General features: G+C 37.0%; 1 pseudogene; it reads right to left on the bottom strand.

The window, feature by feature from the left end:
- Positions 1–229: 229 nt before the first annotated feature.
- The window catches only part of LOC106839585 (large ribosomal subunit protein uL6 pseudogene), a 68,374-nt pseudogene continuing 56,691 nt past the window's right edge, over positions 230–11,912 (bottom strand).

Here is an 11,912-nt window from a genome sequence, read left to right as displayed (position 1 = left end):
TAGTTTAAAGAGAAAGAGAGGAATTAAGGATGATTCTTGGCTTGAGCAAGTGATGATTCTACTATAAAAACAGAAAATACCTTGTGAGTATAGAGGGAAATCAGATGATCTACTTGTTTTTTGTTGTTGTTTTTTCCATAGAAGGCTTTTATTGCATCTTTAAAATATCATTAATATGTCTTAAGAATCATCTGGCATCTTGTTTGCATAGATAGATAAATCTTAGATGCTATTCATCAGCCTGCTGAACTTTTCCTTTTTCAGACACACAGATATTATACCAAAATTTTCTGATATCTTTGTTTTTAACTGTTGTTATTTGATGAATCAAAACAGCTGGATTTGATACAAGTTCAGTGTCATGTTTTTCAAGAACTAATACATCTTTCTGGACTTGAGATACTGAACAAGCAATGCTTCACCTCATGCGAACCCTGCAGCTGTATTGTTCAACCACAAAATTTCTCATTTCAGCCAGAGATCCATCCTAAATAATGAGGTTTATGGAGGAGTGGAGCAAATTTCATCTTGTAATAGGAAGCCCAGTATGACACCCATGATTATGTTCTATACATGACTACAGATAGTGCAAACAGTGGCCAGTTCCTTTCCATTTCCCCACCATTTTTCAATGCAGAGCCTCTTCTTCTTATTCCAAGGAGACTGAATTCTACATTGATGTAATTGAAATCCCTCCTCAGAGTTCTTCTGGGGTCCTTGAAAATAACTGAGCATCCCTTCGGAGTGATGTCAACATTTTCTGGAATGTCGACAGTCTGAATGCTGAGAATGGTCTTTATTCTCACAGTAGATGTGGCAAAAAGCTCAAATGATCTGTTTCGAGTGTATTATGTTTGAATTACCCTAGAGGAGATGTCAGGAAGACAATTGAATATATGTGACTGATGCTCAGAGACGAGATCTGGACAGAAGATATAAATTTGGGAGTTGTTAGCTTGCAGGTAAATATTATGTATTTATGGTCATGGGACTAGATAAGATCAACTAAGTGCCAGCTGTTAGAGATGAGAGGTAAGTCACATGTGTGGATAAAACCTAAAGAGTCTTTTGAGGCTAAAACCTAAAACCTGAAACCATTTTTGCTAAAGAAACCATCACAGAGTGACCCACACTAAATTTGGTCTTTGTTTCATGATTCATCTATGCCTTAAATTTACTGTGTTTACTTATACAAAGCCTCTCACGTTGTTCAAAGAAATTCCTGTAATTCTATCATTTTTATATACTATTTTCAAAGAATGAACTCACATGTTAAAGATATTAGTCATTTACATGAAGACTTCATTGGAACACTTAAATCTACAAATGACAAAGAGCTGGCTAATGAATGTGTTGATAAAGATATGGTTCAGGTGTTGAATGACAAAAATAGCTTTCACAAAAACTCAGTAGTTCAGGCTGATGACCTGGAACATTAAAAATAAATGAAATCAGTTTTTATGAAAAGTTATGTATTGCAATTCAAACAATTATTCAAGTAGAAGATGGAAGATACTTATCTATGTAACAGTTTTTACATTAAAAATATGTAGAGGTTTACTCCCAAGAAACAAAATTCCTCGATCAGATGATTTCCCTGGAGAATTCTACCAAATATTCAAAGATTTAATACCTATCCTTCTCAAACTATTCCAAAAAGTTGAAGAAGATGGAATGCTTCCTAACTCATTCTATGAGGCCAACATCATCCTAATACCAAAACCAGACAAGGAGAACACAAACAAGGAAAACTGCAGGCCAATAACCCTGATGAACATTGATGCAAAAATCCTCAATAAAATATTGGCAAACTGAATACAGCAATACATTAAAAGGATCATACACCATGATCAAGTGGGATTTATCCTGCGGATGCAGGGATGGTTCAACACCCACAAATCAATCAACATGATACAGCACATTAACAAAACAATGAATAAGAATCACATGGTCATCTCAATAGATTCAGAGAAAGCATTTGAGAGTGTCTAACATCCGTTTATGATAAAACGTCTCAATAAAATGGGTATAGAAGGAAAGTAATATAACCTCAACATAATAAAGGCCATATACGACAAACTTATCATACTCAGCAGTGAAAAACTGAAAGTCACCCCTCTGAGAAGAGGAAAAAAACAAGGGTGCCCACTGTTGCCACTTCTATTAAACATAGTACTGGAAGTTTTGGCCAGAGCAATTTGGCAAGAAAAAGAAATAAAAGGAATCCAAATTGGAAAGGAAGAAGTGAAACTCTTGCTGTTTGCAGCTGACAAAATTCTATATATAGAAAATCCTAAAGAATCCATCAGAAAACTATTAGAAATAATCACCACCTACAGAAAAGTTTCAGGGTACAAATCAACTTATAAAAATCAGTTGCAACTCTTTTTTGTTTTTCATGAGAAAGATTTTCACTGAGTTAACATCGGTGCCAATTTTCCTTTATTTTATGTGGGATGCTACCACAGCATGGCTTGACGAGTGGTGCCAGGTCTGCACCAGGGATTCAAACCTGCAAACCCCAGGCTACCAAAGAGGAGTGTGCTAATTTAACCATGATGCTACCAGGCCAACACTCAGTTGCATTTCTTTACGTTAACAATGAACTAGCAGAAAGAGAACTCTAGAATACAATCCCATTTACAATCACAACAAAAAGAAGAAAATATCCGAGAATAAACTTTAAGCAAAGAGGTGAAAGCCCTGTATACTGAAAACTATAAGACATTATTGAAAGAAATTGAAGAAGACAAAAGAAATGGAAAGATATTCCATGCTCATGGGTCAGAAGAATCAACATAGTTGAAATGTCCATACTACCTAAAGCAATCTACAGATTCAATGCAATCCCAGTCAGAATCCGAACATGAATTCTTCACAGAAATACAACAAAGAATCCTAAAATTCATATGGAAGAAAAAAAGACTGCAAATAGCCAAAGCAATCCTGAGAAAAACGAACAAAGCTGGAGCCATCACAATTCCTGACTTCAAAATATACTACAAAGCTACAGTAATCAAAACAGCATGATACTGGTACAAAAACAGACATACAGATCAATGGAAGAGAATTGAAAGCCCAGAAATAAACCCACACATCTATGGACAGTTAATCTTCAACAAAAAAGCCAAGAATGGGGCCTGGCCCAGTGATGCAGTGGTTAAGTGCACAAGTTCCACTTTGGCTGCCCAGGGTTTGCAGGTTTGGATCCCGGGTGCAGGCATGGCACCACTTGGAAAGCCATGCTGTGGTAGGCATCCGACTTATAAAGTAGAGGAAGATGGGCATGGATGTTAGCTCAAGGCAAGTCTTCCTCAGCAAAAAGAGGAGGATTGGCATCAGATGTTAGCTGAGGGCTAATCTTCCTCAAAAAAAAAAAAAAGCAAAGAATGTACAATGGAGAAAGGAAAGTCTCTTCAACAAATGATGCTGAGAAACCTGGACAACCACACACAAAAGAATGAAAGTAGACCATTGTCTTGTACCATACACAAAAATTGACTCAAAATGGATTCAAGACTTGAACGTAAGACCTAAAACCATAAAATTCCTAGAAGAAAATATAGGCAGCACACTATTTAACATAGGTCTTAGCAGCATCCTTTCCAATACCACTTCTATTCAGGCAAGGGAAACGAAAGAAAAAGTTAACAAATGAGACTACATCAGACTAAAACGCCTCTGCAAAGCAAAGGAAACCATGAGCAAAATGAAAAGACCATTCACGAACTGGGAGAAAATATTTGAAAATCGTATATCCAACAAGGGGTTAGCCTCCAAAACATGTAAAGAACTCATACAACTCAACAACAAAAAAACCAAACAACCTGATCAAAAAATGGGCAGAGGAAATGAACAGACATTTTTCCAGAGAAGATATAAAGACAGCCAACAGACACATGAAACGATGTTCAACATCACTAATTATTAGGGAAATGCAAATCAAAACTACAATGAGGGGGCCGGCTCCGTGGCCGAGTGGTTAAGCTCGAGCGGTCCGCTGCGGCAGCCCAGGGTTTGGATCCTGGGCATGGATATGGCACTGCTCGTCAGGCCACGTTGAGGCAGCGTCCCACATCCCACAACTAGAAGGACCTGCAACTAAGATATACAACTGTATACAGGGGCGGGGTTTGGGAAGATAAAGCAGAAAATTAAAAAAAGGAAGATTGGCAACAGTTGTTAGCACAGGTGCCAATCTTTAAAAAAAAAAAAAACTGCAATGAGATATCACCTTATACCAGTCAGAATGGCTATTATTACCGAGACAAAAAACAAGTGTTGGAGAGGTTGTGGAGAAAAGGGAACCCTCATGCACTGCTGGTGGGAATGCAAACTGGTTCAGACACTATGGAAAACAGTATGGAGATTTATCAAAATATTAAAAATAGAAATATGATACAATCCAGCTATCCTACTACTGGATATTCATCCAAAGAACTTGAAATCAATGATCCAAAGAGATTTATGCACCCCTATGTTCATTGTAGCCTTTTTCACAGTAGCCAGGATGTGGGAGCAACCCAAGTGCCCTTCTACAGATGAATAGATAAAGAAGATGTGATATATATATATATATACACAATGGAATGCCACTTAGCCATAAAAAAGACAAAATAGTCCCATTTGCAACAACATGGATGAATCTTGAGGGTATGATGTTAAGCAAAATAAGCCAGATAGAGAAAGATGTATAGTGCATGATCTCTCGCATATGTGGAAGATAACAAATAGATGGATAAAGAGAACTGACTAGTGGTTACCACAGAGCAAGGAGGTTGGGGGTGGGCGAAAGGGGTAAAGGGCCGCATATGTACAGTTAAAGACGAAAATTAGACTACTGGTCATGAGCACAATGGAGTTTATTCATAAACTGATAAATAATAATGTACACTTGAAATTATACAATATAATAAACAATTATGATCTCAAGAAAATTATCAGCAAAAAAAAATTTGGAGTTTTAAAAAATAAAGGCTAGGGGCCAGCCTGGTGGCCTAGTGGTTAAGTTCAGTGCACTCTGCTTCTGAGGCCCAGCTTTGGTTCCTGGCGTGGACCTACACTCCTTGTCAGTAGCCATGCTGTTGCAGCAACCCACATACAAAAAATGGAGGAAGATTGGCACAGATGTTAGCTCAGGGAAAATCTTCCTCAGCAAAAAAACATAAAATGAAATAAAAATAAATAAAGGTTAAATTTCAATTAACCATGTGATGCAAGTACTTAAAATGCAAATTTAAGCTTTGTGGTAATCAGTTTAAAATCAGACAGAGCTGAGGTATAATTCAGGGCATCACTTCCCAGTAACATGACTTTGGGGTCTTAATGTCAACAACACTTGCCAAATTGTGATAATAATAGTCTAGAGCATAAACAGTTGTAGTCTTCTTTTTCCACAATTGTTATTTGAGGGAATGTTTCCATATTATTAAACATATTAGAAAATTATTTTAATGCTTGCAATAGTCCATTTACTTAAAATTCTAAACTATTATTTATATCACTACCATCCTCTTGTTGGATATTTAGAATATTTTCATTTTACATTATCGTTACAATGTTTTGTTGTGAATTTTAATCCCTGGTATTATGCAGAAGTTCCACAATGTTCCTCTAGTCTATTCACTTACCTTCTCTCTTAGAGGATGTTTGCATACTCCCTACTCCTACACTCCTTTCAGACCTCCAAGATCTCTTCTCTATTTTTTTCCCCTCAGCTTATTGACCTTGCATCCTATGCTAAAAAAAAAAAAAAAAAAAAGAAGGAATCAGAAGAGAATGCCCCAAGCTGTTACAATCATATCTACTCATCTATTTGTATCTGAGCCTGAGCCTACACACTCTGCCTTCCCTTCTGTTACTTTGAATGAGCAGCCTGTGCTTTCGTTGAAGGACATCCCTGCCACTTGTGCACCTGCTCAAGCACATCACTCCAGAGAACTTTTTCTTTCTCTTGGATATTATTATTTTTCCCTCTTGACAAGATTATCCCAAGAGCATACAAGCATCCTCCTATTTCCCCCATCTTAAAAAAAAGAATAGGAAAAAATCCTCAATATCACATCTTTCTGCAACCTTATTTGCATCCCTTTAGAGGAAAACTTCTACACAATTTCCTCTATAAGCTTCAGTTCCTTTCTTCTCATTCTTTATTGAATACATTCCAATCAGGATTTCACCCCATATGCCACCAAACCATCCCTCAAGGTTATCATTATCTCCACATTGTTCAAAGCCAATAATAAATTCTCCACTTTCATCTTATCTAAAAGACCAGCAGTACCTAATATGACTGATGATGGTCTCCTTGATATACTCTCTTCACTTGGCATCAAGGATTTCATATGCTCTTCTTTCTTTGCCCATTTTACTAGCTGCTCCTTCTCATTCAGCTTTGCTGGTTTCAAAATACCCACAGGACCTCCAAAAACTGGAAAGCCTCAAGCCTCAGTTCTAAGCTTAAAACTTCTTCCTTCTATATCATCACTCCTCTCTTATCTCATCCGTGAATTTTATATGCTGAAAACTTCAAAATTTATATCACCAGCTCAGACTTCTCTGCTGAACTCTAGACTTAGATGTGCAATGGTCTACCAGCATATCTATTGGGATGTGTTAGGTATCTCAAAGACTAAACTCGTGTTCTCTACCTCCAAATCTCCAAACGTGCCCTTCCCACAATCTTTCTAAAATCATTGAATAAATCAATACTCCGTCCTTCCCATTGCTCAGGCCAAAATAATAATAACAAAATGAGTCATTCATGATTACTCTTTTTCTCCTATGCCTCTCCTCCATCAGCACATTCTTTTGTTTCTATCTTCAAAATATATGCAGTGTCTGGACATTTCTTATTATCTCCTTTCCCCCTACCCTGATACAAGCTGCTATCATCACTCAATTGGATTCTCACAATAACCTTCTAGGTCTGGAGTGTGCACGTTTTTCTGTAAAGGATCTAATAGTATACTGCAAGCCATAAGGTCCCCATTGCAACTGCTTAACTCTGCCACAATGTGAAAGCAGTCAAAAGCAATATGCAATGTAATGAACGTGGCTGTGTTCCAATAAAACTTTATTTGCTAAAAAAGGAAGCTGGCCAGATTTGATCTATGGGTTCTAGATTGCCAACACCTGTTCTAGTTCATCTCCCTGACTCATCTTTCTTTCGTAGTATCTATTTTCAACAAAAGGGCCACAGCGATCATTTGAAATGAAAATCGTAACACATGATGCATCTACTCAAAACTGCTCTTATTCCCCATTTCACACACAATAAAAGCCAAAATTCTTAATATGCCATACAGATTTCTAAATAATATGTTTCCCTAATTTTGCTCCCTGTGATCCAGCCACAGTGATCTTTCTGCTGGTTTTTGAACTTGCCACATGCATGAGGGCATCTGTCCTTTCTAGTCTCTCTGTCTAGAGAGCTCATCAGCATCTGTGTAACTGTAAAACTCACTCTACATCTCCCTTCCATCCCTGATCAAGTGTCGCATTGTCAGTGAAGCTTTTCCTCCCTAAGAAATTACAATCACCCTCCTCCCAACATGCCCCATTGTCTTTTCCCGCCTCATTTTTTTGCACAGAAATTTTCACCACCACTAGCATACGCTAAAATGTTTAATTTTCTTATTTGTTTTCTCTCCTCAGAATGCATCCCATTAGAACATTGGGATATACTTGAGGATAATATTTTTTAATTATTCCCTACTTTATCCCTAGGGTCTAGAATAGTTTCTGGCACATACTTGAGAACCAATAAATAAATATTTGTGGTGAAGTGCTCTAGATTAACATGGGAAAGGCAAGAGAGCATTCTTGGTGTAAATAGAAGAGAAATTACTGCATCACATGACAGACATTATTTAAGACTTTAAATGTAATTTGCCAACTTTTGTCTCTAAACTTTTTCTTTAAGTTTTGATGCCCATTTTTTTTACCTCTGTCTCTGTGGTGGTTAATTTTACATATCAACTTGGTTGGACTTCAGGATGCACAGATAGCTGGTAAAACATTATTTCAGGGTGTCCCTGTAAGGGAGTTTCCAGAAGAGATTAGCATTTGAATTTGTGAACTGAGTAAAGCAAATGACCCTCCCCAAAATGAGTAGACATCATCCAACCCATTGAGGGCTTGCATAGGGCAAAAGCTGAAGGAAGGGTGAATTCACTCTCTCTGGTTGATCAAGGGCATCCATCTCAAACCCTCGGTTATCAGAGCTCCTGGTTCTTGAGTTTTTTGACTTAGACCAGGACTTACACCATTGGTCTCCCAATCCTCAGGCTTTCGGACTCAGACTGAATTCCACCACTGGGTTTCCTGGTTCTCTAGCTCTCCGACAGCATATCCTAGGACTTTTTGACCTCCTTAATGGTGTAAGCCAATTCCTATAACAAATCTCCACTTATCTATATCTTTATCTATATATATACATCTACCATGGGTTCTGTTTCTCTGGAGAACCTTGACTGATACAGTCTCCAAAATGAAAGTGACTGTTTAACAAGCTTTCAGTGTCACTCAAGAGAGTCACATGTACATGGTCATATGTATATCATTTCCAGTTCACATATAGATCTCACATTTTCTCTTATTATGCTCACAAATAAAATAGGTCAAATATTTTACTTAGAATCAAAAAAACTTCAATGACTACTTTAAAACATCCTGTGAATAATAGCACTTATACCTTTAAATTCTAATCATTATTTTCATTACTGACACCTCTCACTAGACCAGCATTCTGTCGAGCAAGTCTAACTAATTTAATTAGTAATTTAGTAACTAATTTAACTGGTAACACCCAAGATCTCCCAGTTTTAAGTACGAGAAAAGCCCAGAATGAATGAATGAATGAATGAATGAATGAATAGTTAGCAGTGCTAGAACCAGGGCTTGGGCTCTCTTACTTCTACCATGGTCTATTATTCACTGCGGCATACTTCCTTTATGGTGACTTCACCAACACTTGTTAAAGAGGTAGAAAAATTCCTGGACTTCAAAAAACAAAGACACACAAACAAAAGCCCTGTATACTCAACTGCCATTCAAACTAGACAACAGATAATTCATGAAATGAAAAGACTAGTACAAGCAAACCATAGAATTGTTTTCACAAAGTTATTTTAAAAACAAATGCAATAATAAATTAGTCAGTGGCTGGGTTTGAAAAGAGAACATGGACAGAATAAAGAAGGACTAGCAGATAAATCCGTGACTCTATGATCATAATTCTCAAGTGGATAAAATTTTGATTCCTGAACCACCACCATCAGTATCACACAGGATACTTATTAAGAATTCAGAGTTGGTGACCCCAACCCCATCTCTGAGTCTCTGTGGCTAGTCCTGAATCTGAATTTTTAGCTATTCCCCAGATTCTTATATACACTTTAGTTTTACAATCAGAGCCTTGCTACTTAAAATGGAACCAGCAGCAAGGATATCACTCGGGGACATGTTAGTGATGATGCGCATTCTCAGGCCTCTCCTCAAACCTATGAAATCAGAGTCTGCAATCTGACAAGATCCCCAAGTGATTTGAATGCAAGTTAAAGTTTAAGAAGGACTGCTCTTGAGAGCGTCTTCCTATGAGCAATGATACATAAAGGAACAATCATTTCCTAACTATTAGCTAGTCTTTCTCTACACTTTCTCTTAATTGCTTTCCAATGTTACTTTAGAGCACTACATGGAAAATGGACCACTAATTTACATAAGGTGGAATTATGTAATATATAAAAACAGAATGTCAGAAGAGGAAAGGACCTTAGAGAGCTTCTCATTGAACTCCTTTATTTTACAGATGCAGAGAATCAGACCCAGAGAGGTCATCTGGGCTCACAAAGATAACTGATGGCTAAGCCAAGAGTATACTTCTGGCCCCCTGATTCTGATTTCCTGGTTCCTTTAATTAAATGCTGCTTCCTTCCAGAAAAATTTTACCTACAATTGGGATTTTACTAAAAATTTGGCCTTTAACTTATATGCTTCTTTTCAAGGCAAAGTCAAGTAGCATATAAGAAATTCACTGTGTTAGTCAAATGTGATATCATCATTCTTTCTAAAAAGGGACTAATTATAAACACGGCCTAGACTCCCCTATAATCAGGAAGATTATTTTTTAATCTAATTTATTTTCAGGATAATTACTCAAAATCAATCACTGTCAGTTTATAACAATTATCAGAGAAGAGGTAGAAAATATTGGTGATATTGCAGGGTTTAATTTCTTCCCAAGATGAGAAGATCAAATCAATCTAGCAACTGGGAATTGCATTACAACTATTTCCAAAAGGAGTTTAGCTGCATCACTTTACATTCCGGGCCCTTTGGTCTCCAATGTTCAAGTTTTTTTTGTGTGAAAAATATATGCACAGTGGATATAAGATGGCATTTTAGAACTAATTACAGCCCCTTTCAGCTTCCTAAAGGAGGCTTTCTTAGCATGAGCGAATGCTTTTTTTCTTTCTTTGCTTTTTGTCTAGTCAAAAAGGAATGACAAGTAAGAGTCTTGAGTGACTCTCTTTTGAGTTGTGAAAGGGACAAATAAGAAAGAAATGTGCTAGTAAAGCAATAATACAGTGAATTTACATATTAATGACGATCCACTCATACAGGATTTGTTTCTCAAATAAACAACTTAAGCTATTCTGCCTCTTCACCCTAACATGTGTGAAACCATTTAACATGGTGCCTAACACAGGGGCTCCAAATAAATAGTATTGCTGTTTTCATAAACTCCAAACCATAATGTATTTCCTCCATGTATTAACGTCAAATTTTTAAAGTTCAGTTAACGCCTTCAGAAGAGAAAGCATTACATAACTCAAAATATAACTGTTTTTTGCTTACAAATTGTGGAATAAAGTCAATCAGGACACAGTTTTAACAGAGGACCACAACTGAGTGGATTTAAATCGTGTGGTGAGGGGAAAAAACTGTGCTGACTCATGGTCCATCTGACACTGTTTTTCTGGCCAAATGCTTCATTATATAAGATGTTCTTCTTTGGTACGGCCATTTGCTGTTGAAACTGCTGTATCTCCATGCTTACAGTGACCTCAAATGTCACAAGGAACAATGGAAGCACAGTGGGTTACTAAGTATTTACAAGAGACAGATGACTTGGTCTAAAATGATTTGGAGGATTTGATCTTGAGATAGCATTAGATATCCATTTGAAAAATATTTTAGCCTAATCTAAGCCTCAGTTGCTTCTCTAAATTGGGGTTACAAATACTGCTTTAAAATGCTCCTGGAAGGGATAAATGTGATGCTATAGGAAAGGTTCATAGCAAGAGCCTGACACAAGTTAGACACTCTGTACTACTGATTTTCTTCATCCTTTTCACATGCCTGTCTGGTGCTTCTTGTGTATGTTCCTAAAAACAGTAAAAATGATAGAATTTGGCAACTTCATTCAGTCCAAGTCAATTTACATATTCAAGAGTAGACCAGCCCTATAATAGGCAGAACTGTCACAAAGGGTAGCTGACAATCAGGAGGATAGTACCTTTTGCTGGTGTCCAGCTCTATGCATGCTGCTATGTTTGGAATTCAGTCTAAAGAAAGCCATAAGACCATAAGACATCATTGAAAGAAATCAAAGAAGACACAAAGAAATGGAAAGATATTCTGTGCTTATGGATTGGAAGAATTAACATAGTTAAAATGTCCATACCACCTAAAGCAATCTACAGATGTGATGCAATCCATATCAATATCAAAGTCCCAAGGGCATGTTTCATGGAAATAGAATAAAGAATCCTAAAATTTATATGGAATCACAAAAGACCCCAAATAGCCAGAGGAATCCTGAGCAAAAACAACAAAGTTAGAGGTATCACACTCTGTGATTTCAAAATATACTACAAAGCTACAGTAATCAAAACAGCATGGTACTG

Source organism: Equus asinus, chromosome 1 (assembly GCF_041296235.1).
Source record: "Equus asinus isolate D_3611 breed Donkey chromosome 1, EquAss-T2T_v2, whole genome shotgun sequence".
Classification (NCBI taxonomy): Eukaryota; Metazoa; Chordata; class Mammalia; order Perissodactyla; family Equidae; genus Equus; species Equus asinus.
This window is presented reverse-complemented; position numbering and strand designations above follow the sequence as displayed.